This window comes from Agelaius tricolor, unplaced genomic scaffold (genome assembly GCF_023055355.1).
Source record: "Agelaius tricolor isolate 1412-34295 unplaced genomic scaffold, bAgeTri1.0.p SCAF_32, whole genome shotgun sequence".
NCBI lineage: Eukaryota > Metazoa > Chordata > Aves > Passeriformes > Icteridae > Agelaius > Agelaius tricolor.
In genome coordinates this window covers 6,601,909-6,620,398 of record NW_027269292.1, presented here as the reverse complement: position 1 = coordinate 6,620,398, position 18,490 = coordinate 6,601,909, and the positions used below count along the sequence as shown (strand labels likewise).

The 18,490-nt window shown below is 59.5% G+C and overlaps 1 protein-coding gene across 14 annotated transcripts in view; it reads right to left on the bottom strand.

The window, feature by feature from the left end:
• The window catches only part of RBFOX3 (RNA binding fox-1 homolog 3), a 138,068-nt gene that overhangs the window by 49,449 nt on the left and 70,129 nt on the right, over positions 1 to 18,490 (bottom strand). The window contains exon 1 of one of the 14 annotated variants that reach the window (XM_071451456.1): positions 15,044 to 15,174. The exons of 11 other annotated variants lie outside the window; for them this stretch is intronic. The gene's annotated coding sequence lies outside the window, so the exon portion shown is untranslated. Of the gene's footprint in view, positions 1 to 10,572; positions 10,786 to 15,043; positions 15,175 to 18,490 lie in introns of those variants that run through there. 2 more of the 14 variants (XM_071451449.1, XM_071451450.1) reach the window with 2 other exon arrangements.

The window sequence follows — 18,490 nt, the reverse complement described above, 5'->3', positions numbered from 1 at the left end:
TGCACGGCACAGCCTGGGGTCCCTGCACAGCCTGGGGTCCCTGCACAGCTTTGGGGTCCCTGCACAGCTTTGGGGTGCCCTGCACAGCACAGCTCTGCACCCCAGAGCTGCCCTGCAGCAGCTCCAGTGCAGCTTTGGAGCCTTTTCTGCTTTACTAAGCTGTTTTGGAGGGAAACCTTCATCCACATGGATCTGGGGTGGAGCAGTGTCCCTGCCTGCCTGGAGCTGGCAAACACCCAGTGCAGCCTGCTGCTCCCTGCTGCCAGGGGGGCCTGCGGGGTCCCCATTGTGCCCCAGACCACGGGAGTCACACTCGGGGTCACACTCAGGGGTCACACACAGGGGTCACACACAGGGTCATACACCGGGGTCACACTCAGGGTCACACTCAGGGTCATACACCGGGGTCACACTCAGAGGTTCCTTTGTGCTTCTCCAGGGTCACACTTTGGGGTCCCCCTGCAGCTACCCGGGGTCACACTTGGGGGGGTCACACCCGGGGGGGTCACACCCGGATCATACTCAGGGTCACACCCGGGTCACACTCAATGTCACACTCAGGGTCACACTCGAGGTCACACTCAGGGTCACACTCGGGTCACACTCGGGGTCACACTCGGGGTGGGGGGGTCCCGCAGCCCCCAACGCGCGCACACACCGCCCCCTGCCGGCCCCAGCGCTGCCCGCAGCCGAGACCCCCGGGCCGGAGCCCCCTGCCCGCACTCTTTCTGCCCCAGGGTGAGCTGGGCTGGCGGGGCAGGAGCAGCAGGGGCAGCAGGAGCTTCAGCCCCCTCCCCTCTCCCCACAGCAGGCAGGGCACAGAGGCTGGAGGAGCCCATGGATGCTGCTCTCCACAGAACAGACTGCTTCCATTGAGCATTGCAGTCCCTCTGCATGGATGGAGGGATGGGCTCCCATTCCCGGCTCTCTCCATTCCCAATCCCTTTTGTGCCTTTTCCAAAGAGGGCTTGAGCACATCCTGGCAGATGCTGGGAGCAGACGCCTAATGGAGGCCATCTGCCACATTTCACAGGGAAAATCATTCAAACTTGCTAGGACTCTAATTTAATCAGCTGGCTCTGAAGTGGGCACCTGCGATCATGAGAGCAGGTGTGAGCCCGGACCAACGGAGGTGAGAGGTCAGCCCCGCTCAGCACAGCGAGAACGGGAGCTCCTGGAGCTGGGTGCCCACCTGGCAGCAGCACAGAGGCACCGTGTGCCCACCTGGCAGCACAGCAAAGGCACCGTGTGCCCACCTGGCAGCAGCACAGAGGCACCGTGTGCCCCAGCCCTGGCCAAACCAGGACATGTCCCCTTGGGAAAGCTCCTCAGGAGCCTCAGCACTCAGAACCACGGCGAGGAGGAGGATTCACGGCAGGGCAGATGGGCCATGGGTTACCAGCACTAACCCAAACCCTAACCCCAACCCTAACCCTAACCCCAACCCTAACTCTAACCCTAACGGCTTACCAGGTAACCTAACCCTAACCCCAACTCTAACCCCAACCCTAACCCCAACCCTAACCTGCTGGCCCTGCTCACCCTGCGGTGTCCCTGGGGACCCAGGCCGGGCTGTTGGGAGGGAAAGGGCAGCAGGAGCCATCCCCAGGGTCACCCCGAGCGGCTGCCTGGAGCCCATCCTGCCTTTCCCACCTGGGACAAGGTCCCACCCCTAACGCTTCCGTGTGCGAGGTGACAGATCGGGTTACTGCAAAGGGGGAAGCACCAGCCTGGCCCTGGGAAAAGGGACAGGAGGAACAGGAGGAACAGGAGGAAAGGTGCTGTCTGTGCTGCATCCTCTGAAATCTCTCCCTACCCCAAGGCCAGGCAGCTCCTGGCTCAGACAGCCCCGGTGCCCACGGGAACCCCCGAGGAGAAACCAACCCCTGCTTGTCAAAGAGAGGAGGCAAACGCAGTCTGGCCACTGCTCCAGACATCTGCAGAGATCTGGGAGCTCTCCAAGCGTGTGGTGCCTCCTTGGTGCCTCTCAGAAAGCTGCAGAGGATGTGCAGAAGCACCCCCAGCAGCCCCTCACAGCTGGCACACGAGCCCTGCCAGGAGCTGAAGGGGAAACGGCCCAAGGGCAGCACGGCCCAGGAGGGACAGGCACAGAGCTCACTGAAATCAGGCACTGGAGTCCCATTTGGCCACGCTGAGCAGAGCCCTCCTGCACCAGGGGAAAGGACAAAGCCTCCAGCCACCCTCGGCCACGCTGATCCTGAGGCCAATTCCTCCTGTGCCCAAACCTGGGGCACATTTACACCCAAGCCATTAATCATCAATCAGCGATTACCGTGATGGGGCATTAATCACAGCACATCATGCACACAGCACGGTGGTGGATCAGCTCCTCCCTGGTGCTACAGCAGGTCCAGACTGCACCACTCAAACACATTTATCAAACCTGAGCTCCCAGGGCTGGCCCCAGCCAGGGAGGGACCCCAGGCTGGGGGTGCAGCCCCTGCCAAGGCTCCCTTTCCCCTTCCAGCACCTTCCATGGGGTCCCCAGGGAGTGGGACAGAGCCAACCCAGGGGCTCTCATCCCTGGGGCTACTGGGAAACCACTGAGCCCTGCTCAGGAGCTTCCCAAAGGCCCGGCTTAGCTGGAAGAGCCCCGGGACAGTAAGGCAAGGGGGTAACTTGGCAGCTGCTCACATTTAGTTTGCACCTTCTTTGCCAGTGTGGAAGGAAACAAACGACCTGTGAAGGGAACTGAGCGCAGTGATTCATTACCCCCGATGTGTGATGATGGCTTAATTATTTTTCTAACTGGGGAGAGACGTTTTCTGACAGCAGGTGCAAATTAATTCTCCACTGTTTTAAGGAGTGATCGGCCCAGGACAAGCAGAAAACTGGAAAACCTAATTAAATCGGGAGCTGGGTGGAATAAATGGAGCAGGGAGTTTGTTTGCGCTGTGCTGATGGGTATTAACGAGCACTGGGAAAGGCACCAGGGCTCCCAGCAGGAAACTGGGGCTGTCTCAGGGCTCCCTGTGCCCAGACAGCCTTTGACAGTCTGGGGCAGGAGGTGCAGTGGTGGGCACAGCATGTGCTGCTACTGCACAGAGATGGGCAAAACCAGGGTTATCCCCAGGGAAGGGAACCCAAGGGCCAGGAAATCCAGGGTGAGAAATCCAAGGATTGGAAAATCCAGGGCTGTCCCCAGGGAGAGAAATCCAAGGATGGGAAATCCAGGGCTGTCTCCAGGGAGAGGAGTCCAAGGGCCAGGAAAATTCAGGATTGTCCCCAGGAAGGGGAATCCAAGGATTGGAAAATCCAGGGCTGTCCCCAGGGAGAGGAGTCCAAGGGCCAGGAAAGTCCAGGATTGTCCCCAGGGAGGGGAATCCAAGGGCCAGGAAAGTCCCCCAGGGCCCTCCAGCCCCACTCTGGCCACGCACACGCTGCCACCACCGCTGGCCCCGGCACTGAGGAACGAGAAAGCACCAACAGCTGAAGGGCTTTGCCACGGGGGGGAGCAGCCAGGGCTCCACCAGCGGGGAAGGGAGAGTTTCTGTTGAGCGGTCACCATGGAAACACTATTTATACTATTTATACCATTTTCACCTTCCAGCAGCTCCAGCTCAGCCCTCCCAGCCTGGCCACCGCTCAGCGCTGCTGCCCGGGCCGGCAGCTCCATCACCTCCAGCTCTCCAGCTTCAGCCTCGGGGGCTGCAGCCCCTCTGGAGCACCCTGAGGGTGCTGGGCCCGCAGCTGCACCCCAGGGCTGTGACCGTGTCCACAGGGGTCCGAGCAAGAGGGAAGAGACGAGAATGTTGACTCCATGTTTCTGAAGGCTTGATTAATTATTTTATGATATATATCATATCATAATATAATATATATTATAAATATATATATACATTATAAATATATATATTATAAATATATATATATATATATATACACTAAAAGAATAGAAGAAAGGATTTAAGGATTTCATAGAAGGCTAGCTAAGAAAAGGAAGAATGATAACAAAAGCTTCTGTCTCGGACAGAGAGTCCGGGCCAGCTGGGCTGTGATTGGCCATTAATTAGAAACAACCACACGAGCCCAATCCCAGCTGCACCTGTTGCATTCCACAGCAGCAGATAACCATTGGTTACATTTTGTTCCTGAGGCCTCTGAGCTTCTCAGGAGGAAAAACCCTAAGGAAAGGATTTTCCATGAAATATCATGGCTACACAGGGCTACCCCCCGGAGCATCCCAGAGCACCTCGGGAATTTCAAATGGAACGGGCGCCTGAGTCCCAGCTGAGGTGATGCAAAGGCGAAAACGGGGGAGGTGACCCGGCTGTGCTGCTCACCCTGCTGCCGCCGGAGGAGGCTGCTGCTGCTCCGAGCTCTCCCTCATCCCTCATCCCTCATGGCCGATCCCTGTCAGCCCCCAGGGTCCCTCCCTCCCTCCTCCCCCGGCGCTGGGCTGCTCTGCCAGCCCTCCCCCTGCAACACGCCCGCGATGCTGGGAAAAAGAGCCCTAATTGCTTTTTGTTTTTCTGCTTCTCCCATCATTAAATCCCTTCTTCATCCCTAATAGTTTGGGATTCTGTGAAGGTTAATATGTTTCAGGTTCCACACAAGTACAGCTAATTAACAAACAGTCCCCTCAATTCCCTTTAATGCTACACATGGAATGCAATCGCTGCAATTACCTGCTTCCCAAAGCCATTACAAACCACAGAAAATTAGCTGGAACAGGTGATAAAACCCTTCCTTTATTGGTTCATGAAAGGAGCTGATCTCCAGGCAGCAGCTTCCCATCAGGCAGATGGAAGGGGCCAGAACGCCCTGAGCAGCCTGGCTGGGATCACCCTGAGCCCTGAAACACCAGGGACTGCAGGTTCACTTCCCTTGGGTGCTCAGGGCCAGAATCAGCACCTCAGACCCTGGTGCTGAGAGCCAGCCCTGCTCTACCTCTGAGAGTGAGGCTGGAATTACAGCAAATTCCACCTGGATGCCCTGGGAACCAGGGCAGGGGACACAGCTCAGGGCCCAAGGGACAGCAGGACACAGGTCTGGGCACCAAGGGACAGCAGGACAGAGCTCTGGGCCTAAGGGACAGCAGGACACAGCTCTGGGCCCCAAGGGACAGCAGGACAGAGCTCTGGGCACCAAGGGACAGCAGGACAGAGCTCTGGGCCCAAGGGACAGCAGGACACAGCTCTGGGCACCAAGGGACAGCAGGACACAGCTCTGGGCCCCAAGGGACAGCAGGGCAGAGCTCTGGGCCTAAGGGACACCAGGACAGAGCTCTGGGCCCAAGGGACAGCAGGACACAGTTCTGGGCCCCAAGGGACAGCAGGACACAGGTCTGGGTATCAAGGGACAGCAGGACAGAGCTCGGGGCCCAAGGGACAGCAGGGCAGAGCTCTGGGCCTAAGGGACACCAGGACAGAGCTCTGGGCCCAAGGGACAGCAGGACAGAGCTCTGGGCACCAAGGGACACCAGGACAGAGCTCTGGGCCTAAGGGACAGCAGGACAGAGCTCGGGGCCCCAAGGGACAGCAGGACACAGCTCTGGGCCCAAGGGACAGCAGGACACAGCTCTGGGCCTAAGGGACAGCAGGGCAGAGCTCTGGGCCCAAGGGACAGCAGGACACAGCTCTGGGCCTAAGGGACAGCAGGACAGAGCTCGGGGCCCAAGGGACAGCAGGGCAGAGCTCTGGGCCTAAGGGACAGCAGGACACAGCTCTGGGCCCCAAGGGACAGCAGGACACAGCTCTGGGCCTAAGGGACAGCAGGACACAGCTCTGGGCCCCAAGGGACAGCAGGACAGAGCTCTGGGTCCAAGGGACAGCAGGACACAGTTCTGGGCCCCAAGGGACACCACAATCCCTGGGACACACACCCAGGAACGGCCACAAAGGGAGAACCTTCACATCCCCTCCCAGAGGAAAAAGAGGAGGGAAGCTAAAAAAATAAAAATAAATCCAGAGCACCTTCATCAGGAGAGCCTCATCATCCTCCCAGAGGAGGAGCATCCTGCACAGGCTCCAGGAAGAGCCACAGACAAACCCCTTCATTCTCCATCCTGGGCTATTCCCACAGCAGCTGCTCCATGTCTGCTTTGGGGAGCCCCAGAGCAGCCCAGGAAATGCAAGGAGCTCCCAGCAAATGGCTCCATTAGCCCTCATTAAAGACCAGCACCTCTAAGGCAAGGCTCAATTTCAGCTCCTGGATCCTGTGCTGGTGTCAGCCAGAAAGCTCCTCAGGACCTCAGCTCCTCAGCCTCCCTGCTGCTCCACCACTCCCAGCACTGCTGCTTGGGCTCAGCCCAGAGCCCCCAGCCCTGAGACAACCTCAGCTGCACCCCCAGCCCAGCCCAGCCCAGCGCAGCCCGGGGCTCCCCCTGGCCTGACCGGGCAGCTGGAGGCAGCAGGGACACTGCCCTCCTGTCCCCAGAGCCCTGTGCAGCAGGAGAGCCAGCCCAGGCTGTTCTGAGCCACCAGGGACCCCTGGCCTGGCACAGATGGGTGGCACAGCCTGGGTGTCCCAGCCCAGCCCCTCCAGCACGGGCACAGCCTTCCTGAGTGACCCACACTGCTGGCTGTGCCCGGGGCAGGGGCTGTCCCTGGGCAGTGCCCAGGAGCAGGGTGGGCTCACCAGGCACCCCCAGAGGCAGCTCTGAGTGTCCCCAGCTGGGCTTTGCCAGCCCTTGGTGGCCCACAGCCCCTGCAGGGAGCCAGGGCTCATCACTCCCAGCCTCCCCACAGCCCCAGCTCCTCTCCTCAGCATCCTCCCCACATCTCCTCTCCTCATCATCCTCCCCGAGCGCCAGAGCACCCTCCAGTGATGGGCCTCCCATGCAGGAGCTCCTCAAAAATGTAAATTGGGAACAGCCTCACAGCACAGGAGGAAAATCACTGTAAACAAAATCGCAGTTGCTGTGGAAACCATTAAAAATAGATTCCCCACGCTCCCCCTTTTGTGCTGGGTATTATACAGCTGGGTTCCTTCATTCTGCATTATTATTGCTTTTTAATTATGAATAATTTCCTCCCTTCTATAGGAAGATGGAGTAAAAAACAGAACTTTCCAAATGAGGGGCCTTTAGGATATGTTTCAATATGCAAATGAAGGCAAACATGCATTCGGTGCTGTTTATGCCGGGGGTGAAAATCTTCCTGCATTAACCCTTCCCATGCCACGTCCCCCCTTTCCCCAGCCAGAAAGGCCAGCGCCCACAATCCCACCAGCAGCTGGATCCAGGGTGAAGGGGATGGGCAGTGGCACAGACATGTGGGGTAACAGCTCAGCCAGCCTGGCACCGTGCTGCCCTGCCATGCTGCCAACACCCTCAAACCCCTCAGAGCAGGGACAGGGCTGCAGGACCAGCTCTGCCAGCCTGGCACCGTGCTGCCCTCCCATCCCTGCCATGCTGCCAACACCCTCAAACCCCTCAGAGCAGGGACAGGGCTGCTCCATGCAGGGACCAGCTCTGCCTTCACAGGAGCTCTCCAGACCATGAGTTTCCAGGCTCAGATCTCTGCGTTTCTCCAGACCATGAGTTTCCAGGCTCAGAAACACCAAGACCAGCACAACCTGTGGTGCCCCAGCCTGGCACGGAGCCCACGAGTGAGCACAGGGAGCAGGGAGAGAGGAAACGCTGCCCCAGGGGATGGGAGTGACAGAAATCCACTGAGCTCCCTGCCCTGTGGCACTGAACACCCTGTCCTGTGGCACTGCCCTGGCACGAGCCAGGGAGGAGGAAAGACTCAGAATTATCTGGACAACGGCGGTGCCTGGGAAGATGGTCCTGTTCCAGAGAGTGACTCAGGGGCTATTTACAGCCCTGCTCCATGGGGGAGGATATTCCTGCCCCGTGTCACCCCCGGTGCCACGCTGGGTGCCAGCTGCAGCCCTGGCAGTGCCATGGCACAGGCAGCTCCTGGCCTGTGTCACCCCCAGTGCCACGCTGGGTGCCAGCTGCAGCCCTGGCAGCTCCTGCCCTGTGTCACCCCCAGTGCCACGCTGGGTGCCAGCTGCAGCACCGTGCCAAAGGTGCCCAAGCAGGCTGGCCCTGGCCCACGGGCACAAACTTGCTGTGCCACAGAGGAGCAGATGGACGGGGCTGGGAACCCTCCAGGGCACGCTGGGCCCGCGTCCCACCCGCCCTGGCACCGTGCTGCCCATGCCTGTGCCCAGGGCCAGGGCTGGGGCACCCAGAGCTGCAGGACGGACAGATCCGTCTGATAGGAAAAGATTTTAAATCATAGAAAATTCCATGGTAGAAGAGTTAGAAGAAGTTAGAGTTGGAGGAAAGTTAGGCTTGGTTAAATGTAGGCCCTGGGGAATGTTAGGCCTTGTGTTTGCTGAATTATGTGAAACTGCACCTGTGTAGCCAGTATATGATAAATGATACAATTGTGAGATCTGATTAGATATAATTATTGTTTAAAGAATCATGAGAAACTACGTTAGGGGTTTGAGGGGGATCACGAGAAATCCATGCTTGGATGAAATCAATGTATACAGTAGAACAATGTCAGTTTAATAATTAATATGTAAGTTATATAATGAGAGAATATAAAACATGTTCAGCCTGAAACCACGTCGGGTCAGATTTGGGTCTGTGCACCCCTGACACCCAGAGCTCTTCAATAAAAGCACCTGCATGTAATCATTCTGAGATTATGTGTTCCTGAATGCTGCCATGTCTGTCCACAGTGCCCCTGCTCAGGGTTAGGAGCTGCACAAGCCAGCGTGGCACACACAGCCCCATCCCATTCCACTGCCCCTGAAGGTCACACACAGCCCTGAGGGTCACACACAGCCCCATTTCCTTCCATTCCCCCTCAGGCTCCAGGCTCCAGCACAGCTTTGACTTTGACTTTGGGAAGTTTCACTGCCCCATCACAGTGTGGGCAGACAACACTGAGCAATGCCAGTGGGCCACAGGCATTACAGCAGGGGTACAAAAACAGGCTGGAAAACCCCAAACAGGCCTGGCTTTGGAGTGTGGGACTTTCACAGTCAAGAAGAGAAAGTTTTCTTTGGTTTTCTGCAGATAATCTATAACAATACTCAACAGGGGCAGGGCCAGAACTGAGGGGAGAGGGCAGGTGCTGGCTTGAAGGCAAATTTAGTGCTGCCTCCTTCTAAAAATCCTAAAAATGGAGAAAACAAGACCCCTTCTCCTCTAAAAATGGAGAAAACAAGACCCCTTCTCCACAGAGACAAACTCTCCCAATGCCCATTCCAAGTGCTTTAGTGCTCATCTCTCCTGTACATTTCCAAGTACCCTCAAGTACCAACACCGAATGACACAGCCCAGGGCCAGAAGGGCCCTTGGACCTGGCAATGCATTCCTGGAGCACAGGCCAAAGGCTCCAGTGCTGGGTTCATGCACTGACTGCCTTCCTCCCTGACAGATATCCCTGTTTGATCCACAGAGAGCGAGCAAGAGAGAAACCCCCACAGGCTTAAGCCATTCCAGTGGTTAATTACCTTCCCTGATAAAAACACACACTTTTTTCAGTCAGGGTTTGTCTTCTGGAGCTCTCAGAGCCTGGCTGCTTTCAGAGTCTTTTCCTGCTAAATTAGAGCGCTCTGTACCCACAGACATCTCTTGATCACAAGCTAAAACAACCCACATCGTCAAGCCACCTCTTAAACTTCTCTTGGATGAAAAGTTCAACCTACTTAGGCTCTGTCTCCCACAGCAGAGCAGCTTTCCCAGCCCAGGAACCATTTCTGCAGCTCTTTCCTGCACACTCCCCGTGCCACCAGTGTTTTTCCAGCACATACCCAGGCATGGTGTCAGCACATCTGCCCTTCAGTGCCCATTGCCTTTCACCCCAACCAGAGCTGGGGTGCAGCCACACTCTGCCCCAGGCTCTGCTCCCCACCTGCCCCAGGCTCTGCTCTGCTCCCCACCTGCCCCAGGCTCTGCTGCCCACCCTCCCCAGGCTCTGCTCTGCTCCTGACCTGCCCCAGGCTCTGCTCTGCTCCCCACCTGCCCCAGGCTCTGCTCCTGACCTGCCCCAGGCTCTGCTCCCCACCTGCCCCAGGCTCTGCTGCCCACCCTCCCCAGGCTCTGCTGCCCACCCTCCCCAGGCTCTGCTCTGCTGCCCACCTGCCCCAGGCTCTGCTGCCCACCCTCCCCAGGCTCTGCTCTGCTCCTGACCTGCCCCAGGCTCTGCTCTGCTCCCCACCTGCCCCAGGCTCTGCTCCCCACCTGCCCCAGGCTCTGCTCTGCTGCCCACCTGCCCCAGGCTCTGCTCCCCACCTGCCCCAGGCTCTGCTCTGCTCCCCACCTGCCCCAGGCTCTGCTGCCCACCCTCCCCAGGCTCTGCTGCCCACCTGCCCCAGGCTCTGCTCCCAACCTGCCCCAGGCTCTGTTCCCCACCTGCCCCAGGCTCTGCTCCCCACCCTCCCCAGCCATGGGGCTGCAGGGTGGAGGTGACCTGGGGCTGGGGCTGGAGCCCAGAGCAGCAGGACAGGGGGATGCCAGGACAGACCCCTCGCAGAGAGCCCTGCTCCTGGGAACAGCCCAGCCCTGGCAGTGTGGCACTGGTGTCCCCAAACACGCACGTCAAGGCAAACCAACCCGTGCTGGTCCCCAGGAATACTCACAGGCTGCCTGGCTCCTCCTGTCAGCACATCCATCCCATCAGCACAGACCCCAGTCACGAGAGCAAGGGAGGGAAGGTGGTGGTGATGCCCAGGAGCCCCCAGATGCCCCCAGCTCCACCTGGCAGCAGGGTCCCCCCCTGCCAGCACAGAGGAGCAGCCCAGGGAGCCCCAGCTCCATGTGCTCCCTGTCAGAAGGGGTCCTGCTCCAGCCACAACTGCATTCCTGTTTAATTCTCAGCAATTGCACTCACGTGCTGCAAGACAAATACATTCTAGAAGCCCTCAGTTAAATGTGGATAATTACGGCTGCCTGCACCAGGGGACAGCCCTGCCCAGGCTCAGGAGGAAGAAGCACATCCTGATTCCACCAAGGCTGTAAATTAGCGAGGAGCATCCCAATGGCAGCCGAGCAATTACCAGCTCCCCTTCCCCCTTCCTGTGGGCTGCTGCTCCCCTGCTCCCCCTCAGCACGGGTGTTCCCAGGCATATGCTGCTGTTAATGGGGCTTCTGTCACTTCAGCTGCTGGCAGAGATTATTTTATCTCGGGAACCCTCTCCCAGCGCCAGAGCCCGAGCTTTCAGCTCTAAATCATCCACAGGGGAACTCACAGGTGCGGGGGAACGCGAGATGGGAGCACCAACTTTGTGATTGTGCTTTGTGCCACAAGGGCAGCAGCACAGAGAGGGGGGACTCAGCAGGGCCACCCCTGGCACAGCCCCAGGAACGCACCCAAATCCAGCAGGCACAGAGGGGCACAGGAGTGAGGGAGAAAGGGGGAACACAAGCACTGGGGATGGGCAGGGAGACAGTGACGGGTGAGTGCAAGCCCAGATTTACCCAGCAGGGCACTGGCACTGATTTACCCAGATTTACCCAGCAGGGCACTGGACATCCTCCACCTGCACCGTGCTCCTCCTGGCAGCCCACGCCCAGCTCTGATGTGAGCCAGGGGATGGAGCAGGGACTGTTCCTGCACCCCGGGCAGGCAGCACCAGCAGCTCCCATTCCTGCCCCAGCCCCGGAGCACCAGGGGCTCTGCAGGGCACTGCCAGGGTGTGCCAGAGCACCACCAACCCTCCCATGCTCGGGCACTGCGCTCACACCCTGAGGAGAGGGGGCACCGCTCCACGGCGGGCACGAGCAGACGGAGGCTCAGCACGGCTCCTGCCAGGGAAAGCTCGTGCACTTTACCACTGCTGAGCAGCTTCTGTGCTCCTGAAATATCCTCTTCCCCTGGGCAACTTCCTATGTGAGTCCTGGGACTTGTCGGAGCATTAAACTGACATCTAGGTCACGGTAAGGAATAGCTCAACGCCTCCAGGAAAAAGGGTTTTCCTTCCAATCCCAGCACCTCCTCCACCACCAGCTCAGTGCTCAGCCCAGGAGCGAGCACTTAACAGGGGTGACCACTTCTAGCTGAGAATGAAGGAGGCTGTGGGGGTGGAAAAGGGATTAAAACCATTTCTGAGGCATGGTCTGGAGATTAGCTGCCTTTTCTGGAGTTCTCTTGGCTCTTCGTGGTCCCTGGAGCAGCACCTCTGCAGGAGAAGGCACTGGTGGGATTTAAGGCCCAGGGAGCCTGGCTGGACATGGGCCAGGGCCAGCAAACAGAGCCTCACCGTGTTCAGCCTGGCAGATGCTATGCCCAAGAACTATGGGTGATCCATCCTGACCACCATCACCATCACCTTGGTGGCAGTAAACAGCCCCCGGGCTCGCTGGGTTAATGCCAGCCCTGCCTGCAGCCCCTGAACGCTCCACAGCTCTGGAGCCCAGCCCTCAGCCCCATTCTGTCCCCATGTGCCCCAGCCCTGGCTCACTGCCCCCGTGGCTCTGCCACAGCAGCACCAGCACGGAGAAAGGGTCACAGGTGGGATGCTCAGGCTGGGGGACAGTGAGGGGACAGAGCTGAGGGACAGGGATGGAGGGACAGAGGGCTGGGCCTGACCTCCTGGGGAGAGCTGAGCCCACAGAGTGCCTGTCCTGTCCCTGTCCCCATCCCTATCCCCGTCCCCATCCCTGTTCCCATCCCTGTCCCCATCCCTGTCCCTGTCCCCATCCCTGTCCCTGTCCCCATCCCTGTCCCCATCCCCATCCCTGTCCCCATCCCCATCCCCATCCCTGTCCCCAGAGTGTCATGGTGATGGAGTGCTGGATGCAGGCACCGTAATGGTTTCATCAACTTAGCTACTTTTTATGAGAAATTTGTTCCAATCCTTTCCCTCTCCCCGGCTGCTGTCACCTTAGTAGATGTCAGACCTGCAAGAATAATAATCCTGGCAGGAACCCCTGAACCGGAGCGAGCAGCATCCCAGGGAGGAGGCCAGAAAAAACTCATTTCTGCAGCAGCCTGACCCTGCCTGGGCTGGGAGATTGGCCAGTGCCCTCCTCTTCCTCCCAGGGGAAACCTGCCCCGTGCAGCCATGTGGCTGTGCTGGTGGAACAGCTCTGGGGAGGAGCCCCCCAGCCCATCCATCCCAGCTCCATGTGGACTCCATCCGACCCCCGCCACTGAACACCTGAAATCCACCTCCTCTCTCCTCTCCCCAACACAATTCCCACTCCTGTTCCTGTCCCTGACCCTGTAGGAACCTTCATCAAGGGAAGCAGCACAGGCAGAGCCAGCACCAGCAGAACGGGCACACACACACGGGCACATCTCACCGTGCCCCACATCCTGCACCACTGTCCGCAGGGCTTGGCACAGCCAGCCTGGCAGGGATCCATCACAGCCTCAGTCCTGCAGCCTCCTGCTCTGGGAGCTCCCCCCATCCCCAGGCAGAGCCAGGGGACGGTGTCACCATCGCGGTGTCAGCATGGTCCCCCCTGCCACTGCGGCTCTGCAGGCTCCAGGACACCCAGAAGCCACCAGGGATCCCCAGGCTGAGCCCGTGGGCACTGGGGGCAGCTGGAGCAGGGTGGGCAGCAGGATGGGCAGCAGGGTGGGCAGCAGGGTGGGCAGCAGGGTGGGCAGCAGGATGGGCAGCAGCATGGACAGCAGGGTGGGCAGCAGGATGGGCAGCAGCATGGACAGCAGGGTGGGCAGCAGGATGGGCAGCAGTGTGGGCAGCAGGCAGAGGCAGCAGGGTGGGCAGCAGGGTGGGCAGCAGGGTGGGCAGCAGGGTGGGCAGCAGGCAGAGGCAGCAGGGTGGGCAGCAGGATGGGCAGCAGTGTGGGCAGCAGGCAGAGGCAGCAGGGTGGGCAGCAGAGTGGGCAGCAGTGTGGGCAGCAGGGTGGGCAGCAGGCAGAGGCAGCAGGGTGGGCAGCAGGGTGGGCAGCAGGGACACCAGGGCGGCTTCCCCAGCACACAGCACAGCCCCGGGCACCGATGTGGGGATTCCCAAGGCTGCAAGTGCCAGACCTGCCCTCGTGCTGCCTTCTCCTGCGAGGAGCTGCTGCTCTGTGATGAGTCATTGCTGGAAGACGAATTCTATTTAAAGGATGTTATTCGTAGAAATCGAGTTTTAATAACGGGGCATCAAACAGGCAGAAAATACCCAACTTCCAAGCGGAGCAAAGTTTCCCTGTGTTAATTTATCCAGCACAAGCACCGCTCGGAGCAATGACACCACAGGAGAGCTCCTCTCCCTGACACAGCAGCACAGGGAGCCCCATCCTGTCCCTGGGGCATTCCCTGGGCACGCAGGGCAGGGATGGGCACGGGCACGGGCACGGCAGCTGGCACGGCCGGGGCACAGGCCTGGGCTCGGCGCTGCTGCCGCGCTCCCAGGAGCCTTCGGGCTCTGTTTGGCTGCCAGTGGGAGGGCGGGAGGAGACAGCGCGGAGCTCGCTTTAAAAATAGATCAAACCCTCCGCTACGGAGCCATTTTATTAGAGCAGCACAAGCTGTCGGGCTGGTGACACCTCTGCCAGCACCCAGGGAAGTTTTCCCAGATGAATTTGAAAAGCAAGGAGAAAGAAACAAGGACGGAGCAGGCTTGTTTTCCAACAGAGAAAAAGAAAGTGTGGGGGAGAAGCCTGTCTGCACTCGAGCCCCTCACCCCAGGGGTGAGGCCCAGCCCAAACCCCTGTCCCCATTCCAAACCCCTGTCCCCATTCCAAACCCCTGTCCCCAGCCCAAACCCCTGTCCCCAGCCCAAACCCATGTCCCCAGCCCACATTTCCCCCCACACAGCTCCTAGGCATCGCCAGGTGCCTCAGTGCCAGCACTGCAGCAAGGGCTGAACCTCTCACACGAGGGTGAGACTTTGGCTCATCCCAAATCTGCTCCTCTGCCCACTGTGGTGACTCCCGTGCCCCCACTGGGTCACATATCACGTTCTCCATCCCAGAAACCCCCCAGGACATCACCTCAAGCTGCACTGGCCACAGCACTGGAAAGCAGAGCACAGAGACGAGAGATGAGAGGAGTCAGGGCACGGAAAGAGCCCCGAGCCCCCACCATGCAGAACAGGAGCTCAGTGAAAACCAGCGTGGAAATACACGACAAACAGGTAAAATCTAACGTACCTCATGATCTGTATCTAAGATCTGCCCGTACCCAGTGCAGCTCAGGCCACAGTGAGCTGGGAATGTGAGTGGCTGGGCCAGCAGCAGCATCCCAGCGGGATGGGGGGCAGGAGGAGGGGGTCAGCCTGGAGGGGCTGCCAGGCCCTGAGACTGAGCAGCACAAATGCAAAGCACTGAGCATGGGAGCATCTGCTGCAACCTGGGAACCACATGGAGACACAGCTCAGTGCATTACTCAGCCACGGGCTGACTCTGAGTCACCAGCTCCAGCATCTGGGAGGAGAGTGAGTGAGTGTGAGCGTGAGTGTGAGTGTGAGCCTGCGAGTGTGAGCGTGTGACTGTCACTACCACTGTGCTCCAGGGTGGCTGTGCCAGCCTGGCTGGCGCTGGATCCATGCCATGGGATGGCCCTGTCTGGGGATGGAGAGCTGCTCCAGGAGCACACAGAAGGAGCAGGACAGAGGAGCTGGTCAGAGCCAAGTCAAAGCTTCTCTATAAATACATAGGGAATGGGCACTGGGAGGAGCTGGTCATGCAAAAGGACAAGGTTGGCACAAGAAAAATGGGTGTAAAAGGCTGCAGATAAAGGGAGGCAGGAGGGAATGAGGAGGGACAGACACTGGATGAGGAAAGGGGCTGAGGTGGGACTGCCCAGACAGCGGGACTGGGCTCAGAGCTCTGGGTCTCTTCCTAAAACACATCTTTAAACACCTTCAAACACCACCCAGATGTTTCCCTGCTTCCATCCCAGAGCTGACAAGAGATGCCCACAGCAGAGCAGCCCCTGTCCCCACAGGCAGCGAGCACCCACCATGGAGAGCCAGCAGAGGATGGGGTGGGACAAACACCCACTGGGACTCCCCCAGACCCCTTCCCACTGGAAAGCATCCCCTGGAAAGCTGCTCCCCACGCTGCCCAGACTGTTTTGCTAACTGTGCAGCAATCCAGGCTGCTGTTCACATGGAAACTCTCCATCCCATAATAAACAGTGTACTATTTATAAACCCGAAAACGTCTTTATTATTATTATTATTTTCCCCCAGGAAAAAAAACCACCATAATAAACCCCCCCTGCACACTGCTGTTAAACAGAGCCCGGCACGGCCCCGCAGGTCCACAGCACTGGTGCTGCTTCCCCAGGCAGTGCCCAGCAGAACAGATGGCAGTGTGGGCGTTAGGTACCAGCCTCCTGGCAATCCGAACATCTGTTACCGTTAGAAAATGCTAATTGCCATCAATCAGGACAGCACCTACCCACATTTACATGCAAGCACAAAAAAATTACGTCTAAATTTCTCCGAGTACAACACTTGCTGCATGTTAAGCGAGCGGAGCTGCTCGGATGCTGCACGGCAGCCCTGGCGCACAGAAGGGGCAGGACAGAGGAGCTGGTCGGAGTCAAATCAAAGCTTCTCTATAAATTCATAGGGAATGGGCACTGGGAGGAGCTGGTCGTGGAAAAGGACAAGGCTGGCACCTTGTCAGTGCCCGCAGCACACGGGGCACAGCCCTGGGGCTCATCCCACCCTGCCCCAGCCCCACAGCTGCACCCATGTCCTGCTGGGACCCTCGGGGGGACAGACCCCGTGCCCCCAGTGCTGCAGGGCACCCCCGTCCTGCCAGGGACCCTCGGGGGGACAGACCCCGTGCCCCCAGTGCTGCAGGGCACTCGTGTCCTGCCCCTCTGCACAGCGCTCACCCCGACACACCAGGTACAGCGGAGCCCTTCACCCCCAGCCTGTCCCCTCCAGTGACCCCACAACAGTTTGGGGTCCTGCGCCCTGAGCTGCTGTGCTTGAGGGACACCAGAGCCCCGCATGGTCCCTGCTCGCCTCGCCCTGCCCTCCGCACATCCCGGCTCAGAGGAGCCCAGCTGGATCTGCTCTGCCAGCCCCGGGGCAGGGCCGGCATCCCAGGGGACACTGCCACACATGGGACACTGGCACACACGGGACACTGCCACACACGGGACACTGCCAGCATCCCTCGGGACACTGCCACACACGGGACACTGCCACACACAGGACACTGCCACACATGGGACACACCACCCAAAGCCAGCATCCCACGGGACACTGCCACACACGGGACACTGCCACACTGCCACACACAGGACACTGGCACACACGGGACACTGCCACACACCGCCCGAAGCCATCGTGGGCACTGCCCGGCCCCAGCTGCCCCTCAGCCCGTGCACCTTCTCCATCCCCAGAGAGCACAAACCAATGGGGCACAGCCAGCTGCACCGTGGGTCATCAGAGACCCCATCACAGGGCCCCAAAGCCAGATGGTTCCCGTGTGAAGAGAGGCACAAATCTTGGACACAAAGAACTTGGCCACAAAGTTCAGCGAGAGAAGAACGAAGGCGAGGAGGAACCTGTGGTGATCCCCGAGCCACAGCGCCCTCCGCAGCGGCCCCAGGGATGCTCCGGCAGCCGGAGCTGGCGAGGGCCCCGCTCCTCACCCCGGGCTGCCGCGCCCCCGCCTCCCTCGCAGCCGGGAGCTGCGCCGGAATGCAAATGATGCTCCAGGCGAGTGCCAAGAGCTCCTTGTTCCTTCCCCAATGTAGGACACCTCTCGGCGCTGCAGCCCGCACGGAGTTCGTGGGAGGCTGCAAGGGTGCCAGAGGAGCTGAGCCTGCCCAGGGTGACTCTTCGACAGCAAAGCTGCACCTTGCAGTGCAATTTTCCCCTCCCTTGGATCTGTTCCCTGAGGACCACGGTCCTGGATCGCAGCTCTGACAGAAACTTCACGTGTCAGAGGCCTCTCTACCTGCTGCCCTCTGGGCACAACTCAGACTCCCTGGTGCGTCCCCATGCACCACAGCTGTGCTCCCATCGTGCCAGCTGCAGGCACTGCTGCCCAGCGCCAGGACACAGCTCAGGAGCACAGGAGAGAGCCCGGGGCAGTGATCCCAGAGCCTGGAGCAGTGATCCCAGAGCCTGGAACCCGGAGCAGTGATCCCAGAGCCCGGGGCAGTGATCCCAGAGCCTGGAGCAGTGATCCCAGAGCCTGGAGCAGTGATCCCAGAGCCTGGAACCCAGAGCAGTGATCCCAGAGCCTGGAGCAGTGATCCCAGAGCCCGGGGCAGTGATCCCAGAGCCTGGAGCAGTGATCCCAGAGCCTGGAGCAGTGATCCCAGAGCCTGGGGCAGTGATCCCTGAGCCCGGAGCAGTGATCCCTGATCCCAGAGCCCGGAGCAGTGATCCCAGAGCCCGGGACAGTGATCCCAGAGCCTGGGGCAGTGATCCCAGAGCCCAGAGCAGTGATCCCTGATCCCAGAGCCCGGAGCAGTGATCCCAGAGCCCGGGGCAGTGATCCCAGAGCCTGGGGCAGTGATCCCTGATCCCAGAGCCTGGAGCAGTGATCCCAGAGCCTGGGGCAGTGATCCCTGATCCCAGAGCCTGGAGCAGTGATCCAAGAGCCTGGGGCAGTGATCCCTGA